Genomic DNA, 24164 nt, shown 5'->3' on the forward strand with positions numbered 1-24164 from the left:
TGAGAGCAAAATTAGGAGCAAAGAACAGAAGTCAACAGAATATTAGATTTCGGCTTGATATAAAAAAAGAATGGATGAATGAACAGATAAATGAATAAATAATATAGATAAATGAATAAACAAATAAAGAGTACATATAAATGAATGAACGAATGGATAAATAGCTTCCTAAAAGCTAGAGTTATTTCAAAGTAGAATGAGCTGCCTCAAGAAGCAACGGGTTCCCCCTCAATGGAGGATTTCAAGACAAGACTGGATGATTGGCTGTTGGGAGGATGTTATAGAAAACATCCCTGCTAAGGCTTGGATTGGACTCAATGGACCACTTCCTGAGTTGCAAAGGAGGTCAGGAAGGTCTCTTCTAACTTGTAAATATAGTGATTGATTCTGTGGGTGGTTGAGCATCTGATAAGTGCCCAGTCCCGTGCCAAGGTCAATCATAGAATGAGTCAGCTGTTGCTCTGTATCCAGAAAATCTGGTTCTCTGTAGGGTTTCCTATCCATCATACCCCCCTCATCACTATCCCAGCCTAAGATCCTCATATCGATCACATTGGGCTGACCCCCGGAAGGTGGCGCATGTCAAGGAAGGAGCTACCAGGCACCATCCACTGACCCTGTACATAGGAACAGAGGTCTACAACCAATCTTCTCACTAGCTCTGGGGGGTTCTTGTCTGGCCCCTGAATAGACTGAGACCTAAGTATATTAGTCCATCTCTTCCCAAACCTGGAGCACAAGAAATGGTGAAGGGCATTCTACATTGGAACATGGCTGGCCCACTCTGCTTGCCCTCAACCAAGATAGTACCACACAAACAAGGTTTACTTTCCAAATCTCGCCTTCCACCCTGTCTCCAAAACCCTCAGAAATGAGCAGAGAACAGAAAGGGAAGTCCAGGCCTGTCTGGGGGTAGCCAGAGTGAGGTCAAGTTTCCCAACTAAACCCTTGAACAGGCAAGTTCAGACCAGCTCAATTATCCACTAAAATTAGTTCAAGGCCTCAATTAAAGGATGAGTCTTGCTCTCTCTATCCTTCCCAAACCCAAAATGCAGCCCAGTTCCAAAGGCCAGCACTTACCCACCCCCACCCCCATCTTTAAATTTAAGATCCATAATCCTTCCCTTCATAAGCCCCTGCCTCCTCCTGGCTAATGAAGGCATAGGTCCCATCTCCATTGAAGGTGGGCTTATTAAGACCTTCACAGGATCTCTGACAAGTGATCATCTAGCTTCTGCTTGAACTCTCCTCCCTGCCCTTCCTCCCCCAGAGCTTGCCCCCACCAAAGGAGAACCCACTACCTCCCAAGAAACACTATCTTCCATTTTGGACAGCTCTATTAGGAAGTTCTTTTTATAACACAAAAAATCCATCCCTCTGTCATTGTTCCTACTTCTACCTTCAGGGTCTCAGCAAACCAACCTAATCAACCCCTTTTCCAAATGGCAGGCCTTCAGATGCTTGAAAACAACCCCTCAGTCTTCTCTTCTCCAAACCAAACATTCCTAGTTCCACCAACAGTATGGCCTGGTCTTCAGGCCTCTCACTATACTCTGTTCTGGGTGTGTTCCAATTTGTTTCTCTCCTTCCCAAAATGTGGTTCCCAGAAATGAACATAATACTTCAGATCTAATCTGACCAGAGGACCCAGAAGTGATTACCTCCCTTGCTTAAGACACTCTATCTCTCAATGCAGTTTACCATACCATTAATTTTACTTGTCGTTTTGTCAAACTCCTGATTCATATCGAGTTTGAAGTTCCCTGAAATCCTAGATCAGAATTCTTCATCTGAAATATTGTCTAGCCCTGTCTCCCTCCCCGTATTGTACTTATGAAGTGGATTTTTTTTAACCCAAGTGTTAGACTTTGTATTTATTCATATTAAATTGAATTTTCTTATAATCAGTCCATTGTTCTAGCAAGTCAGTATCTCTTTGGAAGCTGACTGTCATCCAGAGTACTTGCTATCCCAGCAGCCCAGTTAGCAGCTGAAATGAAGGGTATTTTCCTGCCCTCTCAGGCCCAGGCAGGAAGGCCAAATCTTGGCATACTTTCAGTCCTATCCTATTGCAAGCAGACCTGCCTGGCCCATAAAAATCCACAGAGGGCCCCAAGCTGTTTCCTGGCCAGAGGGCATGGAGAGGTGGGGGTGGGCTTCCCGCTCTAATAGGACTTTCTTTTCCAGGTGGTGGAATTTGTCAGTTGCTTCGAAAAGGAGAATAGAGGAAAAGTAGAGGTATGGGGCCAGGTAAAATAGAAAAACAGGAGAAAGGAAAAAGAAAATATGGAGGGTGGGGGGGGGTGCGGTAAGAAATAAAAAACAAGCAAAGGGAAAGGAATAGAATAAAGAGGAGTGGAGAATGAGGGAGGAAAGGTTACTCCAGCCTGCCTAGTTTAAATTCAGGCTTTTCTTCTGGGAACACCAACTCAGGGACTCCAGGATGTCTGGAGCTTGGCTTCCCAGGGGTCACCTCTGTGGGGCCCCTGGGATAGATAATAACTGTTGGGAGAAAGGAAGGAGCCAGGACCAGAAGAGGCCAGTCTGTGGGGAAAACAGCAGGGAGCTGATACTGTCTCTAGGGCAACTGAGATAGCAGAGGAGAGAGTTCAAGAAGGCCTGTGGAAATGCTGGCAAGAGAATTGAAGGCTTGGGAGCCGAAATGAGGATCGGTTGATCAGAAGGGTCAAGGTAGGGCCTCAGCTGCCTTTCCTAAACTGTGAAAGCTCAGGACCCTCTGGCTCAGGGAAAATCCCTGGCAGTGAGGAGGGGAATTCCTGGGGGGCCCACTCCAGGCCTGCAAGCTGGTTCTGTAACAGGAGTTAGCTGAATAGAGCAGATTCCTCACCTCTGGACTAGGTGGCCAGCAGCCAGCCTTCCTTCCCCTCCAGTCCCAGGGCTTTTATTCTTGTGTAAGCCATCCCCAACATCAAGGAATTCTTCAGCTGCCCCCAGCTTCCTCACAGAGAGAGCAGTAATCCATCTCCACTGAATTTCAGGGAAAGAAATCTTCTCCTTCTTCAATCTGCACCTCCCACCCACCCCTACCACCGAATGCCCGAAAATCCCTCCAGGTACACAGTCAGTTCTCACTTTAGGCCAACCTGAACCCCTCATGCTGTTTCTTTTATAAGAATTACTGCTCTTATGACATATCACATTCTGACTTACACTACAGTCATTTCTAAGTACATCTATGGCTAATCTGTGATTCTAGGTCCTGTCTTCTAAACCCGATTGTAAGCTGTCAAGGGCTGGAATATTCATCTTTGTATCTCCCCCAATGTCTACCCCAGTGTGGTGAAGGGTTGCTGATGAATGAACGAGCGGGAATGAATACTTGGAAATATATCACCTTTGATCTTCTGTGAAGGCTAATGCAGGGGTGGGGAATCTGGGGCCTTGAGGCCACATGTGCCCTTCTAGGTCCTCAAGTGCAGCCCTTTGACCGAATCCAAACTTCACAGAACAAATCCCGTTAATAAAATGATTTGTTCTGTAAGTTGGACTCGGTCAAAAGGCCGCACCCAAGGACCTAGAAGGCCACATGTGGCCTCGAGGCCGCAGGTTCCCCACCCCTGGGCTAATGAATTATGACTCCTCTGTGGACAACAGTAGCTTGTCACATGTTCTGGACTTCAAAGCAGGCCTGTTGTCTTAGCCCTAAATCAGAGTTCTTCACATGGATGTTGACATCCTCATCCACATCACGTCTTCTAAGTGGTGTTCCAATTTTGGTATGCACATTACCAAAGCAACTTCAAGGCCAAAGGCTTGGTTCAAGTTCTGCCTCTGAAATACACTCACGGTATAATTCTGAGCAAGTACCTTCATCTCTCAATGGGTCAGGTCACTCTCTAAGAACCTAAGTCCAAGCTGGTGGCACAGTACAATGCTGGGTCTGGAGCTGGAAAGACCTGAGTTCAAATGCAGCCTCCGACACTCACTAGCTGTGTGACCCTGGGCAAGTCACTTACCCAACATCTGCTTCGGTTTCCTCATCTGTAAAACGGGGATAATAATAGTACCGACCTCCCCAGGTGGCCATGAGAATTCCATTCCACCCACGAGACCGTATTTGTAAAGCGCTTTGTAAACCTCAAGCTCCCAAGCAGAGAAGATGCTCTGATCCTCGCTGGGGATTCCCCCGTATCCGTAAAATCGTAGGTCTCAACAAGAACTCACAATGTCGCTGACGTTTTTATGGTGTTTTAAGGTTTGCAAAATGCTTTATACACATCATGTCATCAAAGCCTCACAAGACCATGTGAAAGAAATACTGCGAGTATTGTTCTCTGCCTCTGACACAGAGGGACGCAGCGAGGCTGGCCCGAAAACAGGTCAGAGGACAGGAAGGAGGCCGAGGCTGGGCTGGGGAGCAAAGCTGCCTGTGTTCACAGCGTTGTTCACAGTCAGGACTGCTACAGCTACTACTAATGCCACCACTACTACTACTACTACTACTATCACTACTAAGGGGGTTTGTTCTGTGAAGTTTGGATTCAGTCAAAGGGCTGCACTCGAGGACCTAGGTCCTTCACAGAACAAATCCAGTAATATAATAATACCACCACCACCACTACGACCACTACCACCAGAACTACTACTGTTATTATCAGTACTGCTACCATTGCTATCACTCCGATTACCATTACGATCATTACCGTTGCCACCGTTTCCACTACTACTACTCTTCTTACTACGACCATCACCACCAGTACTATTACTACCGGGGCAGGCGGTGGTGGGAAGAGGGAGGAAGGCTGGGGGAACAGGTGTGCAGTAAGTGATAGAATTAGTGGTGGTCAAAGGCTTTCCTGCTGAAAGGCAAGAATGTGGGCAACGTGAATTGAAAGCAATGGGCTTGCTGTCTTAACTTAGCTTTTGTTCTTAGTCGCTTTCATGTATGAGCCAATCAGAGAGCATCTTGGGAGCTAACAGTTACAGCTTCCACACAGTTCCCAGAGGGCTTGGGGGATATATTTTTTCCTCAACTTTTGCCCCAGGACACAGGACCCCCATCAGGAGATAAAAGGAGTTATAAAAAGTTTTCTACCCTTAAGTCAGAGAGTGGTCCTAGCAACATCAGACCCCAAACTTAAAAATAATAAACAAGGTTAGCCTGGAATACTCAGGCTGGATTTTAATGGGTGCCCTTACCTAAATGTGGTGGCTTTTAGCCTCAGCCAGAGACTAAAAGGCTGTTAACCTGACCTCATCAGGAAGAGGCTTTCTAGTCACTGCCCCTTAGCCGATGAGAATAAGCCCAGAAGATGGACCTAAAAAGCTGAATCCTAAAGGATAGGAAGTAGCAAAAAGAAATCCAGTGACATTGAAACTGTTGAAAACACCAAGCAGAAACAAAGTGATGCCCAGTGGAAAACAGAAATGGGATGACCAGTAGATAAACATGCCCAGGAGAGACAATTCGCCCAAAGGAGAGCAGAAACATGATACCCAGCAGAGTATCACATATGGTTTGCTATATGTACTTTGCTATAGTACGTAAGCAACCATGCAACGTCAGAGGTGGGTACTATCCTGGCCATACGTGGACCTTAAACATGTACCCTGAATGGGTTCCCTAACCATCTATATTTCTTATATGTGTGCCCTCCCCAATGGGGGTGTGTGGCAAACTGAATTAGAGTGTGTCCCATGAGTTCATCAGGAGACTCTTAAATGGTCACTTTATTTGCTATGCAGTTTGATTTTTTGTGCTTTTGTTTTGAACTGGTATAGTTTATAACAGGTTAGTAAAAGCAAAGACAACTGTAGGGCTTCGTGAGCTATCGCTTTGAGTGAATTTGCAAAGATCTTTGTGTATATTATTATACTTGGTCCTCACAACAAACACCGGGAAATTAGTGCTATTATCCGCACTTTACAGATGATAAAAATCTGGTTTAGAGAGAGCATGACTTTCTCAGGATCACATAAAGTATTGGAGGAAGAACTCAAACTTAGGTCCTCTTGATTTCAGGTCTGGCACTCTAGCTACTACCACAATGCCTCTAAGTTCTAATGCTGGTGAATGCAGAATCTGGGGACTGAATCTTTGTGACTGGTGGAAGATGAAGAGCAGCTAAAAAGGGGGGGGGAGGGGCAATTGGGAACGAAAGGTGAAGGAGGAGAGAGGTGGAGAGACTTGACAGAATTCTCATTCAAAGGAGGATCTGGAAGCCCTCTGGAAAGCTGGAGGGAGGGGAGAGCATGGCAATGAGGTCAGCAGAAAGGTCCTTGAAGAGGATGGGGGAAAGCCCATGAACTGGGATAAAAGACCATCACAGAGTGGTCTCCTTTAATGGAGACCCTCCGGCATGGTAAAAGGGGATGTACTTGGGGACCTTCTTCTTCAGACCTAAGCACTCCACCCACCAAAACAAGCCTCTGTCTCTCATTGTACGCAGAAACAGAAACATCTGTCTGACTGTCAGTTACAGAGACACAGAGAGCCCAGACAGGAGGCAAGGAAGCAGTAGACCTGCCTTTTCTCCCTCCCATTCTCCACGCCAGCCCCCACTGCCATGGCCATAACTTGGATTTATGTTTGTGTTATAAATTAAATGACCTTCCACATATTCTCTTAAATGGGACTGTGGAAAAGATGCCCTCCCCCCGCCATTGTTTATCCTGGGTGGGGAGGGATAGGGGGTGCCGCTGGGCTCTTGGGGGAGATCTATCCATCACCATCCTTTGTGCCAGAAGACAAGGGCGAGGACTTCCAGAGAAGGGGAAAGAGAGGGTCTGGGCGATTTTTTATGGTCATCCCTCGAAAGCCAAAGGAAACAAATGATTCTGGAACTCTGAAACAAGGGGGAAAAACACACATGTACCAAGTCCATCACGTAGAGCTCAACAGATCTACTCCCCCAGCCTTCCTGTTCCCACCCCCATATACAAGTGTTGGCTGACTGTGAGCAGCCCTGAAAAGGAATACAGTCAGCTTTGTTTCCCAGCCCAGCCTCAGCCTCTTTTCTTCACCCAGATGAGGTACTTCTTACTGAAAAATTGCAGGCTATAATTTCTCCAGATCTAGAAATCATCTATCCTACTCACCCCTGGGGGTACCTGAACTGGCTTTTGTCATCTGCCCACTTACAGATGGCGGAAATGGAGGCAGAGAAGTGACTTACCCCATGTCACACGGCTAATTAGTGACAGAATCAAGGCTAAAACCCGGGTCCCTGGAGCCCCACCTCTCTGCCTGGGCACAGGTGGGCCATCCATCTTGTCTGAGATACCCTCCTTTCTCACCTAAGCCTCTTCCCCAGCACAGCCCAGGTGCCACCTCCTCCACAACTCCTGTCCTGATCTCTGGAATCCTTAGCTTTCTGCCCCTCTTGAAATGACGTCTTATTTACTTTATGTGTGCACATGTTGTATGCTCCATAGCAACGTGCACACTCTTTGACCCAGGTATCTTTGTATGCCTAGGGCAAAGCACAGTGCTTTGCATGTAGTAAGCGTTTAACAAACATTTGCTTAATTGAATTGAATTATTATCTAGTCCAACTACCTAATTTTACAGATGAGGAAACTGAAGCCAGGAGACTTAAAATGATTTGCCAAAGGTCACATAGTCACTTGGTGACAGAAAAGAGATCTGTATGTAATTGAAACCTTCTAATTCCTAAGCCCGATGTTCTGCCACTATACCACACTTCCTCCTGGAATCTTGCCATACCATGAAAGGCAGTTAGATGAGGGGAGCAGAGACTTGGGGTCTCTGGGTATAACCTTGCATAGCTACCCTGATGGCTTCTTTTTTTCCTGATACGAGTGTGAAATTCAACTCTCTTTCTCCCCTTTCCAAGAAGATCCCTGAGGCATCAAGGAGAACTCTCTGAGATCCAGCTGGCTGATGGGAAGGATGGTTAAGAAAAGTCTATTGCTCTTCTCTGATCACTGGGGATATTCAGCAGTACTTCTCGGGAGGTCAGGAAGTGGATAAGTGTTGCCCTGGCAGGGGTACGTGATGAGGGAACTGGCATCTGGGGAGTGGAGCACACAGCTGCATGGTTGGGTAAGATGGGCCCTTCGAGTGAGAACATGCCAGTTCTTGCCACTGAGCTGGGCTGCTCCTCAGGATTAGCAGCTGGAGCAGATGCAGCCAGGGTTCCATTCCCAAGCAAGGGCTCGGGCTGGGCTCAAGAAACTGCTTCTAGGTGAAGAGGTGGAGGCAGCAACTCAGGTTTCGAGTGGCTAGATTCCAGGTTAGCCCCAGGTAGACTTGCACTGGCCCCACGGGCTTTCAGAGGCGTGGGTGAGAGATAGAAGTGCTACGTTTTTCTTAGAACACAGAATATCAAAGTTGGAAGGAACCCCAGAGGTCATCTAGTGCAACATGTGCTAGCAATCCTCTCTTCAACACGCCCCAGCAAGTGGTCATCTAGATTTGGCTTGAAGACCTCCAATGACAGGGATTCAGTTCAATGAAGCAAGATTTTATCAAGTCCCTACCAGATTGCAAGGCACTTGGCTAGGGTTGGTGGTAGATACCAAGAAATACAAGGCATGATCAATGCCCTCAAGAGGCTGACAATCTAGCTGGAAAAATAAAACTTACACACACAAAGCTGTTGGATAATACTACAAACTATTCAAAGTCAGGAGTGGAGTAGTCAGGAAAGGCCTTGTGGAAGAGGTGAAGGATGGGGAGGATTCAAATAGATGGAGATGTCTAAGTGGGACATTCCAGTCGGGAGAGAATTCACAGCCAGAAAAACACCACCTTCCAAGTGCCCCCTGTACTCACTGCAAAACATGGCTGAAAAAATGGGCCCAGCCTCAGCTTTACCCTCAGGAAGCTTATAATATGATTGAGAATAAAATGCACACAAACATAGACCACAAAACTCTCATACAAGAATAATAGCAAGGCCACATGGACCCATATTGTATCTCTAGCACCAAGCACAGTGCTAGGCACAGTACCTGTTGATTGACTGGTTCTAGATAGATTACTCTGCTTTACTCCTACCAGCCAGACGCAATCTTTTCCCTAACCAGATTCTCCTGAGCACTCAGAATTATGTCAACCAGATATCTGACAACAGTCAGGGTTTGTCATCACAGCTACCAAAATATTGATCATGTACCTTACAGAGTTGTGCTGGAACCAGCTCCAACTGACTCATGAAAGCCAGTTGTTAAATTTTCAGTGTGAGCATTTACACCTTGAAAACTGGCAAATGCTACAAATCAAGGCTTGATTTAGTGCTTTATTGATTGCTTAGCCTTAAGAAAGTAATGATGAAGAAAATATTAAAAATGCAGATTAAACTTAAAATTGTGTTGAGTTTTTTTTTTTGAAGAGTTGGTTGTTAAACCTTTACGAGTATACCCTTGTCCTTCAGTGAGGCCACTAGGATGTAGAGTGGACAGATCCAGGAAACCTGAGTTCAAATGTTAACTTGGACATTTACTGGCTGTGTGACCCTGGTGCAAATCACTTAACTTCTCGGGGTCTCAGTGTCCTTATCTATGAAATGAGAAGGTTTGGCCTCCAAAGTCCTTGCCAAAGCTAATCTACCAGCCTCTGATCCATGGAGATCAGCACAACACTTGGCCCCAGAGTCACCTAAACCACTACATCCAGGATACACCTGCTGCTATGGAATCCTAGAATCCACTCTCCCCACACCCCCACAAGTCAAGACTCTCTTGACTCAGTCAGTCACTAAGTATTTATTAAGAATTTACACTGGGCTAACTGCACCTCATTCCCTCCTTACTAACAAGCATCATTTCTGGAGATCCTTATCCAGAACTTCATTCACCCATATGCCTTCAAATTGCCTTCAACAATTTCAATCTTCGCTCATGCCAATAATCACTACACCCTCAGATCTGTCTCTCTCTGATCACTCTCTCAGCCACTACAGTCACTCAAACCAGACTCAAATTCAACCCTACACTTAGTCATGAAAATCCAGAGACCAGCTTATTAATGCACCTATCCCATCAATTACCAGCATCACAAGGACATCCTAATATTCTCTGAGCCCTTTTCACCTCAATGTATAATTACCAACACTTCAAAATTAATGAGTAAACAGTGACTTTATTAAATAATGGAGAATTGAGAGGAGAAGAAGCAGGTGTGGCTGGGTGGAAGGGATCAGTAAGGAGCTTCCAGGTACCCGGGAATCACACCAAAGATATTATTTTGGGTTTTCTTTTTTTGGTTTATTTGTTTTTGAGAATCATAGAATACTAAGAGACTGCTAGGTACCCCAGTAGAGAGAGCACTGGACTTGAGGTCAGGGAAACCTGAGTTCAAATCTATAAAATGAGGACTACAATAAACCCCCACCTCAGTTTGAGGGTGAATATCAAATGAAATGGTGTTAAAGCACATTGCAAATCTTAGAGCACCATACAGATGTTAGCTATTATTATTAGAGGCAGAAGATGTGAGTTGGAAACTAGGCTCTGCCACTTAGTAACTGTATGATTCTGGGCAAATCCCTTGACTTCAATGGACCTCAGTTTCCTCATGTATAAAAGAGAGACAGTAATGTTTGGTGTTATCTTCCTCCTAGTATTGTTAAGAATCAACTTGTAAAATGTTTTACAAACCTTAAAGCACAGCTACTACATAGGATATTAGAAATGGAAGTGACCTTAGAGGTCATCTAGTCCAACAACCTCTTTTTTTTTTACAAATGAAGAAACTGAGGCCCAGAAAGATTGGTACCTTTAATTATGACTCTTGGAAGAGGCAACTAAAGGCCAAGACTCAACTTATTGCCTCAAGATGGGCTGGGAGGGAGGAGACTTGTATCTCCCTCTTTCCATTAGCTAAGAACTATTTCAAGCCTGGACCATGCTGCTGCCAAATTCCACTGCTTTTGATAATTGGGGCCTGGGGCTGAGCCCAGCTCTGGTCCAACACCCCAAAACCACATCAGCTTAAGTAGGGGGGAAAATGGGGATCAGAAATCTTAGGGTCAGCAGCCAGGAGACAGACGGGTTTCTCTCCAGGGCTTTGGGAAACCAGGCCAACATCTGGAGCCAACACCAGCCAAGGCAATCAGGAGGATTACTGCGAGCTGAGGGTTCCGGAGAGAGAATGTTTGGAACAATGGAATGGGGACAATTACATTTATGTGAGAACATGTGGCATGGAAAGATTCAGCTGCTAATGTGCAGGGGCAACTTTATTTATTTATTTAGGCTTTCTAACACACCCCTCGGTCTCCAACTGGCCGGCTGAGTTACATCTGTGAGTGCAATTTAGGAACACTCCTAGGGGCCCTGCCAAATAAACAGCTGCAGCCCACGCTCCGAGGCCTGTTCCCCAAACCCCAGAGCTACCCACAAGTCCAAAGCCACATCCCATCCCTCCCTCGACGAGGGCCCTGCTGAGCCAGAGGGAGGGGAAACACTCATTAATCACAGGGAGAAGGCTTCCGGGCAGCCCTGAAGACAGCCCAAGCTGGCCTTTTCGGAGAGGGAGGTCCCCAGTAGGAACCCGGGGGACAGACGCAGCTTAGATTCTGACCCAGTATGTACTGAACCAGCTGCTAGGGTTTCCTGACCTTAGGGACATAACTAAAGGCCTAGAAAGTTCTCCCAATGGGGTGGATAAGATGACCGTTAAGATTCACTCTCTTCTGTTCATTTTATAGATGAGGTTACTGAATCTCAGAGAGTTGAAGAGTATTATAGAAGATCACAAAGCAAATCAATATCAAAACCCAAACTAGAGCCCATGTCTCCTAACTTCCAAGATCAGTGCCTTCTTTTATTTCCTACTGCAAAGTTCAACTAAGGAAGGTATCTTCCTTCTCAGACAGCAGCGTCAAACTCAGATAGAAACGGGTGCCATTAAATTTGTGCATAAGAATCCCTGCAGCCACATGCCAACTTAGGATACCTTATATTAACATTATCTAAGTTCTGACAGAAAAAGAAAATGAGAAACGTTGGTGGGGATGTGGGAAGTTTGGGACACTAATGCACACTAATGATGGAGGTTCATGAACTGGTCCAGCCATTCTGGCGAATAATTTGGAACTATGCCCAAAGGGCTATAAAACTGTACATACCCTTTGACCCTGCAATACCACTCCTAGCTCTATAACCCAAGGAGATCAAAGAAAAAGGGAAAAGACTGATATGTACAAAAATATTGATAGCAGTTCTATTTCTGGTGGCAAAGAATTGGAAATTGAGGGGGTGCCCAGGGATTGGGGAATGGCTGGACAAGTTGGGATGGAATACTATCGTGTCATACAAAACAATGAGGGGGATGCAGAGTGAAGTGAGTAGAACCAGATCATCATACACAATAAAAGCAATATTGTAATGATGATCAACTGTGAAAGATTTAGCTACTCTGATCAATACAATGACCTAAGACAATTCCAAAGGACTTGTAATAAAAAAAAAATACTCTCTACCTCCAGAGAAAGAATGGATGAATTCTGACTACAAATTGAAATATGATTTATGTACTTTATTTTTCTTGCTTCTTTTTTGCAACACGACTAATATGGAAATATGTTTCGCATAATTTTGCATGTGTAATTGATATCATATTGCTTATCTTCTCAATTGGTAAGGGAGGGGCGGTAGGGAGAGAAAGAACTTGGAACTCCAAAAACATTTTTTTAGATGTTAAAAATAAATAATATTTTTAAAAAAACATTGTGTTCTATTGTATTTTTATTTACTTTGTTAAATATTTCCTAATTGCATTTTAATCTGGTTCAGGCTACAGTAAAGGGCATGAGCTGCCTGTTTATTTTCATCTCTGTTCTAGAATATTGGATCATTAGAGCTACATCTTAGGTTCCTATCTACAAAGTAATAGGATTGGTTTGGAGGATCGCTGAAGCCTAGAGAGGAAAGGTGGCTTATCCAAGGTACACAGCAAAGTAGCCAAAGTTTGAACTTTCTGGTCCAGTGCCCCCTTCCCTATGCTCTAGTACAACTCTCTGGTTTCATAGATTTGGCAGATCTGAGGATGTGCTCAAAGTGGGCAAGGCTCCATCCAGTCTTGTCCCAGGCTAGATTCCCTTACTTGTTGGAGGAGAGACAGTTCTGCAAGAGGGCACCCTCGCCCCCACCAGTTTCCTTGATGCTTACTGACGATGAGGATAGCAATTATAGCTGACATTAACGTTTTAAGATTCGTAAAATGTTTTACTTACATTATTTTATTTGATCATCATGACAACTGCATGAAGTAGGTGCTATTACTCTCTCAGGCCTCATAACAGGTGCTATATGTTATTATAAGCCACCATTCCCCTGTCTACGTTATCAATGTCAGCTCCTTAAGGGTAAGAAAGGCCTCATATCTCTATTTGAGTTCCCAACACCTAGCATGGGTGCTTGGTAAATAGTGGGTGCTTAATAAATACTTTTTCATTCATTATCACCATTTTATAGCTCGGGAAAATAAGTTCAACATAGATGTAATCTCACTGGTAAATATGGGTGTTTGAACCCAGATCTTCCTAGTTCCAAATCCTGGAAGCCCAGCAGATCCAAGCTGACATTTGGTTAGCATCAAAGTCTGATTTGTTGTTTTGCTGTTGTTTAAAGACAATTATCCTCAGGCTTGAATATATTAAATGTGACATTTGAGGATGTGTTTTGAAAAAAAAACTTGCCAGACAATTTGTGGCTGGAGGCAGGTATACCATTTGCTATGATTAAAGGAAGATACAGTAAGATCCTTGTCTGAGTCCACACATAAGTTACATCTCCCTTGCTTTTCTAGATTTTTATTTAAGAGAACTTAGAAGCTCAGACTGCAGAAATAAAAGAAGCATCGAGAGACAAAAAGCACAAGAGGGGAGAAAAGGTGAGAAGCCTATTTGATTTTTAGTCTAGATTAATACCATCTCATACCTAGATTGCCAATCTTAATCAAGCAACAAAGATTTCCGAAATACCAGCTATGTGCAAGCTACGGCTTAAAACAAGATGGTCTCTAAGGCCTCTTTTAACTCTGAGTCTTATCAGTCAATTAATAACCATTTTTTAAGCATCTGCTATGTTCCAGGCACCAAGGATTCAGTGACTAATATGGAATAATCCCTGTCCTCAAGGGGCTTAGTAAATACCAGGTAATTTTGCAAGGGAGGGGCCTTGGCAGGTGAAGGGCCCTAGAAATTCTTCATGTAGGAAATGGCCCTTGAGCTCAGTAAAGGAACTGAGAGGAGGTGGGAGGGCGTTCCTGGAACTCAGGGCTATGATTACATACTGTTCCTCATGCAGTGGGGCCTGCTTTGGACTGAGGCTAAGCATTACTCCTAGTTCAGGCTGAGGCTTCTTTTTAATTACCTATTCTGAAACAGAGACACTAATACACTGTTGGTGGAATTGTTGATTGGTTTCCAGCCATTACGGAAAACAATTTGTAACTAGGCCACAAAAAGTCACTAAACTATGCATACCTTTTGATAAAGTGACATCACTGCTATGCCTATAAAAGTCAATGAGCTGGTATAGTGGATTGCGCAGTGGACGTATAGTAAGAAAGACAAGGTCAAATCCATCCTAGGACACTCACCAGCTGTATAATTCTGGGTGGGTGACAACCTCTGAATGTTTCAGTTTCTTTATCTGTAAAATAAGAGAGTACCTGCCTCCCAGGGTTGTTGTGTGGATAAAATGAGATATGTATTAAAGTACTTTGCAAGTACTATATAAAAAAGCACTATGAAAATGCTAGCTAGTATTATAATTCCCCAAAGAGATTTTGTAAAGGAAGAGGAAAAGGAAATGTGTGTACAAAAATATTTATAGCAGCTCTTCTGGTTGTGATAAAGAACTGGAAACTAAGGAGATAACCTACCAATTGGGAAATGGATGGGGAAAAATGTGGTGTATGAATGTAATGGAATATTGTTATACTGTAAGAAATGACAATGGGACAGTTTCAAAGAAACCTAGAAGACTTGTATGAACTGATGCAAAGTGAAACAACATTGAAAAGCTTCTCAGTCTATTAGCCAATCATAATTCCAGATGACCAACAATGAAGAATGTTACCCCATAGCTTGTTAGAATGGAGATGGACTCAAGATACAAATGAGATTGGGGGGAGAGGGAGGGATGGAGAAATTTGTTTTGCTTGGCTATGCAAATTTGTTAAGAGAGTTTTTTCTTTTTTTTCCTTTCCAATGGGATGAATGGGAGGAAGAGAAAAAATAAATGTTTTCTAATTAGAAAAGAAAAAAATATCCCCTTCTATAGGTTGCCAAAGGTCCCTTAACCAGAGACACAGAGTCTATGTTGGAGGACAGAATCCTTGCTACAGGGGCAAGGCCTAGGTTAGGAAGTAAGTGATTACCCAGACTGAAGATGTTGTAGGAATCTGGTAAAAGGAAGAAGTCCCTGGGAGAAGAAGACCCAGTTCTAATTCAATACCTACCAATCCTAAAATAATTTGTCTGACTCAGCTTCCTGTGGTCATGGGCTTGTTGTGGTGGTCTTTATGCTTTCATACCTGGGAGGACAGCCTGGCCTTCTCATTTTGCCTATGAGAGCTTGGCCAGCAACACTTCCCAAGACTCCACAGATCATCCTCAGGAGACAGGACTGGGGCTACAGACAAAGTAGTGCATTTGGAGTATCTGATTTTGGATTCTGATTCTGCTATGGCATGGCCACTGGGTAACCAAGCCATGGCCAAGTCATGATCCTCCCCGAGTATTTTTCCTCATGAGGAATACTCGACCAATCTTCCAGCTCTAAACTCTGAGAAAAAAAGACAATCAAAAAGGCATTCCAACAGGTCTGCTCTCCTTCATCCTCTGTGCCACTGACTAATTAATCTTCCTATGACTTTGCTATCAATGAGTCACTATCCTGATCTAAAACCTTTCAGAATAGCTCATTGCAGGCTGCATCAAATCACAAAGTCGTGAAGCGTTAGAGCTGGAAGGAACTTCAGAGACCAACTAGGCCAAGCTCCTTCTTTTCTAAATGAAGAATTTGCAGTCCAGAAAAGGGAAGTGACTTGTCCAAGGTCACAGACCTGAGTGATAGCATAGCCAGGACTAAAATTCGGGTCTTCTGACTCCTGATTCTCTGCTCTTCTACTAGCATCTGGTCCCACCCTCTCATTTTTGTAGAGGAAGAGACAGAGAAGCAAAGCTCCCTACCCAGACAGAGCAAGAGGAGCAGAGCCGGGCCTAGAAGCTGGGTCCCCTGACTCCCAATGCAGGGGGTGTCCTACTCACAACAATGTACACACAAGCTGGTCAGGGAAGGCTTCCCAGAAGAGCTGAACCCTCCAGATTCATGAGCCCTTGCAGGGAAGGCAAGAGCATGGCCATGAGAAGCAACCAGGTGTAGTGTAAAGTCATCAATGTGTTTTTTAGGTTCCAGCTCTGACATGTACCAGCCATGGGCTCCTGGACAAGTCACTCCTCTCACCCTCAGTGGCTTATCTGTAAAGTGGGGATAATTATATGTATACATAAATTATATTTATATTATATTTTGACTACCCACAGCTTTTATGAAAAAAGTGCTAAAATAAAACAAAGTAAATAAAATAATAAATTAAATTGGAAAGTTCTAAAATAAATACAAGGAATTAAGAACTTAAAGTTAAAAACTTAAAATTGTACTAAAACTTTTGGGACACCATATAAGTTACTATCATTGTAATAATAATGATAAACTAATGTTTATATAAGTTTTTAAGGTTTACAAAGGACTTCGCATATGTTATCTCATCGATCATTTGCAAAGGGGCCAAAAGAACAAAGGGATCTAACTCTTGGACCCTCGCTCAATCTGAAAGAGCAACTCCCATATCCATTAGAGCCCCCAAACTCTGGCTTTTAGCAAATACCAGGAGCCCCACTCACCAGCCCTCCTAGGCAACAATACATTCAGAAGAGCCAAGCCAGACCAAGCCTTGAAATAATTCTAAGCCACTTATTGGATGGGCTTGGGGGAGTGTTTAGGAAGTGAAGGGAATACATCCTGAATGGATCCCCAGCCCTGCCGCCACAGCTGGAGAGGATTGTTCCTCCCTCGGGGATCAGAGACGATGATTGTTCCATCATGAATCTGGCTTCATTCATCCAGTTATGCAAATTAGCCTATGAGCTCATGGCCAAAACCTTAAAGTGCCTGGCAAGGGGCCAGGGCCAAGCACTATTTAATAACACTCCCGCCCCCCCAAACTTGATACCTCTGTTCTGGTTCTCATTCCTTCTCCGGGCTTTGGCTTTCCCATTCTGGCCCTACTCTTGCAGAATTACAGGATCATAACATGTTAGACCTGGAAGGGACCCTAGAGATTATCTTGTTCAGCGTCCTTGTTTAACAGGTGAAGAAACTGAACCATAGAATAGTTAAGTGGCTTGCCCAAGGTAACGCAGTTCTAGTAAGCAAGGAGCCAGTCTATGAACCCAAGTGTTCTGACTCCCAAGTTCTCCCTCCTTCTTTGTATCCTTTACTATTTTCTCTTTCCATTTCCGTTTCCCTTGTCCTAAAGCATATATACCTCCCTGAAATATATTTCATTATCATTTTAACTTTAACCCTTTTTCCCCCAATTTCCCTACCCCACCCCACCAACCCCCAGTATCTTTTTCATTGCTGGAAGTTTTCCAAGGGGCTGAATAGCTCTGTAGGTGAGTTGAGAGTCTCTGAATATATAATTCTCTCTTTTCCCTTACTTTGGGATCCAAGGATCAGTGTCATGGGACTGGGGAGTGGGACGTGCTGACAGTCTTGGGGTGGGGGTGGGGCTGGAGAAGGGAGGATTTGGCAGCCAGGCTTAATCCACTAAATGGCCTTGTATCTCATCAGCCTCTCCAAAGCAAGCCCCAAGCCCCAGCTGGCAGAGTCTGCGTTCCAAACAATAGCAAAAGGAAGAAGGCAAAATCCATTTAAAACCTTTCACTCCCTCCTAAGCATCATTCTTTGTTGTCTGAGGAACATCAAGAAAGACTTTGATAAAAAAGGAATCATTTTCTCTTAGCTAACCATGGAACAAGGCACACCGATGGTATGCAGCTGATCCCAGAGCAGACTGTGTTAAGAACACAAGGGAAACAAATGAGTGATGATAAAATACAGCTTGGCATGTTGGGAAGGACACTGGCCCTGGAGTCAGAGGATCTGAGTTCAAATGCCTCCTCTGATATCTACTACCTGTGCATCTGATTCTACCTGTGCCTCAATTTTGTCATCTGTAAATTGAAGAGGATTGGAAGAGATGATCTTCCTAAATTCCTTTCTAGAACTAACACTCTTAGAAGGGCATAAAAAAGGCACATTTTGGGGATTAATAAGGAACTTGAAACAAAACAGATGCCCATGAACTGAGAATGGCTGAGCAAGTTGTGGTATATGAATATGATAAAATGATAATGACTGTGCTTTAAGAAACAATGAATATGATTGGTGGTGTCAAACTCAAATGGAAACAGAGGCCACTAAATTGTACATAAGGATCCCTGCAGGCCACACCCTGACTTAGAAAACCACATATTCACATTATTTCTGTCTTATTATATTTTATCTATTTAGTTAAATATTTCCTATTTACATAGTAATCTTGTTCAGGCTGCACCCAGGAGCCTTATAGACCCAGTATTTGACAGCTCTGAAAATGATGAGTACAGAAAAGCAAGCAAAGACTTGTATGAACTGATTCAGAAGAATATCAGCAGAACCAGGAAGGCAACATCCATAGTGACTACAGCAATGGGAATGGAAAGCACGACATTGGCAAAATAGCAGAAACGAAATCCTTCTAAATTGTAATCACCAAGCTCTGCTCCAAAGAAGAGATATAAGAAGGCACCTCCTCCTGCTTCTTCAAAGAGGTGGAAGACTCTGAATGTGTAGCATTGCACATAATGCCAAACTTTTTCAATATGTTGTTTAGTTTTGCTGAACTTTCCTTCCCTCCCGCCACCCCCCAACCTTTTTCATTCTTCATTATAAGGGACAACTCTCTGGGCAGAGCAAGGGGAGACCCACATTTGGAAATGTAGAAAAAAAATCATAAAATTTTATTTAAAAAACCAGATGGGAGCAGAGCATAGAAACCCTGAGCACAATCGGGTCCATCCCTTAATCATTGATGTGTGCTCAGGGTTGTTCTGAGGAGCAACTGAGACAATGGCTGGAAAGCACTTTGAGAACCTTAAAGCATTGAATAAATGCCAGTTGTGGTTGTTGTTTGTTGTTATTGCTACTAACCTACAGTCATCAGGCCTCCATGCCAGTGATGACTTCATTCCTGAGGCTTCTACCGCCCTCCTGCTGAGCTCAAGCGGTGTTTATAGAGTAATACAAGGATGTGCTGGTAAATATTTAACAACTGGCCTCTCCAGAAAAAAAAAATATATGTAACATACTTTTAATCTGCATTATTAAAATTTTAATTATAAACACTCAACAACAAAAAATCAATCCCTGATTTTTAAATTGCTGATTTATGAGTTGTACATGCTATGCTGAAAATTTAACTATTGGCTCTTGCTGGTTAGAACTGTCTTGAGCACATAGTGTACTTTACTAGGGATACACACAGGAGATTTTCTTTTAAGACAAAAGTTTATTGATACCTAACATAAAGTACAGTATTTTTATTCATCAACTAAAGAATTTGCAGGTTTCATGTAAATATACATATATATATTAAGAATAGCTATTATTTATAAAGTGTTTTAGGGTTAAAAAGTGTTTTGTATATCTCATTTTATCTTTATTTGATTTGAGCTATGTTCAACTTAATTTTAATCAACAAAATTTTACTTTAAATTACAAATTTAAACTTAGAAGCAAATATCATGTTTTTGAGATTTGGGTGTGCCTGGACACAGCTAGCGCATGCTGGTCCCACATTCACGTATTTGATACTCGTCCATAAATTCCTGTGTCCAAGTCTGAACCTCTCAATTAAAGAGGAACAAAGAGAAAGAGAAACTCAAACAAAGAGGACCAGAAAGTGAGCCTGAAGAGGAAAGATTAAAGCCCTGAGAATCATTTAGCTGCACTGCAGTTTCCAAGCCTATGAAGATTCCCTAAACATTCCTTATTAAGAACAGATCAGGAGGGGCAGCTAGGTGGCTCAGTGAATAGAGCACCGGCCCTGGAGTCAGGAGGACCTGAGTTCAAATCCAGCCTCAGATACTTGACACACTTAGCTGTGTGACTTGCCCGAGTTTCAAATCCAACCTCAGACACTTGACACACTAGCTGTGTGACTTTGGGCAAGTCACTTAACCCCAATTGCCCTGCCTTCCCCCCTCTAAAATAAAATAAAAAGATCAGATCAGGAGAAAAATGTCTAAAACTGTCCCTCCACATGGATTTGTCTCCCTCAAATGTCTAAAACTGTCCCTCCGTACGGATTTGTCTCCCTCATTGGAATGTAAGCCCACTGAGAGTAAGGATTGTTTTATTCATTATATTTGTATCTCCAGCATCTAGCACACAGTAGGCACATAATACATATTTTTTGACAGATTGATTGATTAAGGTTAGACATAAAGCCGACTTCCCTGAAGAGGAATGGTAAGACACTGGAATGAGTTTCTAAGGCTACCCTGAGTTTTTATTTGTTTTTGTTTTGAACAGCACAGAAATCTGATCTAATATCTGTACCATACTTAATTCTTTTCAGAGTTCTTGCCTATCAATTGTCCCACAACCCCTTCCCCACTCCAAGGCAGCACAGACATTATTAACTTCATTCTCCAAAGGAAATACTAAGGCACAATAAGTTTAAGTGATTCATATGAAGTTATATATCTATTGACTGAAGACCCAAAAGTTTCCATTCTACCGCATCTCCCTTGGTCCATTTAAAGATCGCCCCCTCTGAGAGCAGAGGGATGGATGAGATGAGCCCCGCCCAACCCAAAGTTGTCAGTAGGCCTTCCAGGTCCCTTATGGACCATGCACTCTATGAAATTAGAGGCGGGGAGGGGAAGAAGGGACATCATCCGTGAAAGAGAACTTGATAAGGACAGAACCAGAATCTCCTACCTTCACACCCCCTCCCCAGCTACCTTTGCATATCTCCTCATGTTCTGGTCCTGCCTCATCTCTGAGAGATCAGTCAGTCAACAAGCATATGTGCCAGACACTGTGCTCATCTCTGGGGATACAAGGGAAGGTAAAATCACAGTCTCTCAAGGAGATCACATTATAACTAGAAAGACAACGAGCACAAAAGTGGACATCCAAGGGATGTGTGTGTGTGTGGTCAACAGGCAGTAACATAAAGGGAAGGCCCCAGCAGTCTGCTGGCTTATGGAGTCAGGGACCAGGGCCGCCTCTCAGCAGAACCTTCTCTTGACTTGTTTCCTCAACCTTCAGCCTCCAGCTCACCTCCTGAATGCTTAAGGGTTGGCTCTGGGCCAATTCCTTTTAAAACTGGAAACTTAGCTGGCTTTCTCTTCTCCCTTTGCATAAAGAGAGGGAAAACCAGAAGCAATGACCTTGGAAAACTTTGCACTGTGATGTTTTCCAATAGGCAAAACACAATAAATCACTCTAGCGTGATTTGGTACACTGCTTTCCCATTTCCTCCTCCCTGGTCTCACCTGAGCATAAGGGTGTTTGTTAGCCTGCTTATTTCTGACTCCCTTTCTTTCTTCTGTTTGTCTAAGATGGAGCCGTGTTCCTTAGTGCAGTAAGGTGAGTAGGAAGGCAGCTGTGAAATCCCTATCAGGCATTGCTCTCATATATCCCAGATTTGCCCCCACTTCTGTCATCCCAGAGAGGTCCTATGGTACTGCAGAAAAGGCACCAGACTGGTACACCAAATTAAAAGCCCGATGTCCATATTTTGTGACGTGTCACAACCTCTCTGGGGATAATAAGATAATAACACCTTCCTGCCTAACTCTTGGGATTGCTATTGTGAAGAAGGAGAAGGAGAAGGAGAAGAAGGAGAAGGAGAAGGAGAAGGAGAAGGAGAAGGAAGAGGAAGAGGAGGAGGAGGAGGAAGAGAAGGAGGAGAAGGGGGAGAAGGGGGAGAATGGGGAGAAGAAGGAAAAGGAGAAGAAGGAAAAGAAGGAGGAGGAGGAGGAGGAGAAGGAGAAGAAGAAGGAGAGAAGAAAGAGGAGGAGGAGAAGGAGGAGAAAAAGAAGTAGAAGTAGAAGAAGACGACGACAATGATAGAACATTAATATGCTATTTTGAAGTTTGCAAAAAGCTTTTGCACAAATGATCTGATTTGGTCAAATAAGATCATGATATAAAAGCGCTTGATGACCATGAAGTGCTCTACAAAGGTCAATTACTACTGTATAAAAAGGCACCTTCTTTCCCCTCCAAAAATATGTGTGACCCAGAAACATAAAGAAACCAGGAAGACTGAAAATGGCCAACAAACTAACCTGGAAGCATTCTGATTTGCTCCCTTACAGAGGGAGGGAAGAGAGAAGGCAATTCTTCAGGTTTCTTTTCTGTTATTGTTGCTGTTACTACTGTTATGTTTTGTTTTTCTGAGCTGAATTTGGGAATTAGAGGAAACAACGGAGGCCAACTAGTCTATCAGTTCTGTGTGTGTGTCTCTGTGTCTCCATCTTTCTGTCTCTGTATATGTGTGTATGTCTCTCTGTCTCTGTCTCCTCTGTGTCTGTGTCTCTCTGTATCTCTCTGTCTGTCTCTGTCTCTCTCTGTCTGTCTCTCTCCCCATCCCCACCCCACCTCTCTTTCATTCATTCTCTGAGCCCCCTTGTCACTTGGTCTGGCAGGGAGGACAGAATTCCAGGGGGAGAGTAAGGGTAGTGTTTCCAAGCCACTTTTCTAATTTTAGATAGCATTGTAAATGACTAAATGATTACCATCTATTACTTATCTGATCCTCACAAAAACCTGCGTAGTAGGCAGTACAGATATTATTTATACCCACTTTACAGATGAAGGAACTGAGGCCCCAAGAGGTTGTGATTTACCCAAATTTAAACACCTAGTAAGCAGTACCACCAGATTTAGAACCCCAGTGTGCTGTATTTAAATCCACTGCTTTTTCTACCACAACACCCCTAGAGGGAAGAAGAGAAATAACTATCCCCTAGTTAAGTACACCCTCAATTTTAGCTGCCTATGTTGAACTGGAGTCCCTCTCAAATGAACTGTGTAGTCAGAATTGTTTGACCTTCCCAGGGACACTGCTCAATTCTGGGCTTTGCTGGGTGTAGGAAATTGAAAGGGTGGCCTCAATGAGGGATGGGAAAAGGTCTAAGAAAAAAGAGTTTGAGTTCTAGGGTATTGGGACAATTTGTGTTATTCAAGAGTCAGCCAGTGGGTTCAGGATCTGAGGAGGTGGGAAGAGGGAAGAAAGAGGAGAGAAGATACAGTTTCTGAAAAGAGTTTTCTTTTCATCAGCTTCTGGGCCCAGAGTAGATGGAAACACAGACAACTAAAGAGGCAAAGCCAAAAAAAAGGAAGAAATTTAGCCTTTCCTGTCCTCTCTGCCTCAACTTTCCCAGTCGAAGCACTGTGGGGGAGTTCTGTGTCAGGTGTCCAGACAAGCAGAGGCATCTTAGATGGCCTATGATCCCTGGAATCCTGGAGTTCCAGAAAACATAAGAACTGGTAAGAACCTCCCAAATCATTCAATCTAGTAGTTCCCACCTCTTTCTAAGTATGTGAAACACTCTTAAGTGACAAAAAAAAAAAAATGAACACCCTTATATGACAATGATTGCAGTTTTAGTGTCCATTGATTGAGGAAAGACATAATAACGCGTCTACTACCATTACCATTATTATGAATTCAGTAATACTTTTAAATGAATTCGTATTTATTAATCATATTTGGGTAGATTTTTGAAATATGTATACCGCCTTGTGGAAGATGTTTATTTAGTCTTCAGATAGTATCTTTGCTTGTTTATGAGTTGATATGCTCTTTGTAATTACTCCACAGCCCCCCTACAGGTTGGAAAATGATGATCTAATATCAACTCACTTTGTAAAGTGACTCACCCAAGGTCATGAGGCTACTTAGTGACAGAACCAGGTCTGGGACGGAGGTCTCCTGATTTCCCATCTAGTACTCTCCATGAGATCCTCATTTTCTCGAGGATAAGGTTTATTCTTACTATTTCCACCTCCCTCTCTCCCCAACCCTTGAGAATTTTTAGAAGGACAGGGCAGCTGGGACACAGAGCGTAAAGTCACGGTGATCAATGTTGGCTCTCCTC

The sequence above is a fragment of the Trichosurus vulpecula genome, chromosome 8 (genome assembly GCF_011100635.1).
Source record: "Trichosurus vulpecula isolate mTriVul1 chromosome 8, mTriVul1.pri, whole genome shotgun sequence".
NCBI classification, from domain to species: domain Eukaryota; kingdom Metazoa; phylum Chordata; class Mammalia; order Diprotodontia; family Phalangeridae; genus Trichosurus; species Trichosurus vulpecula.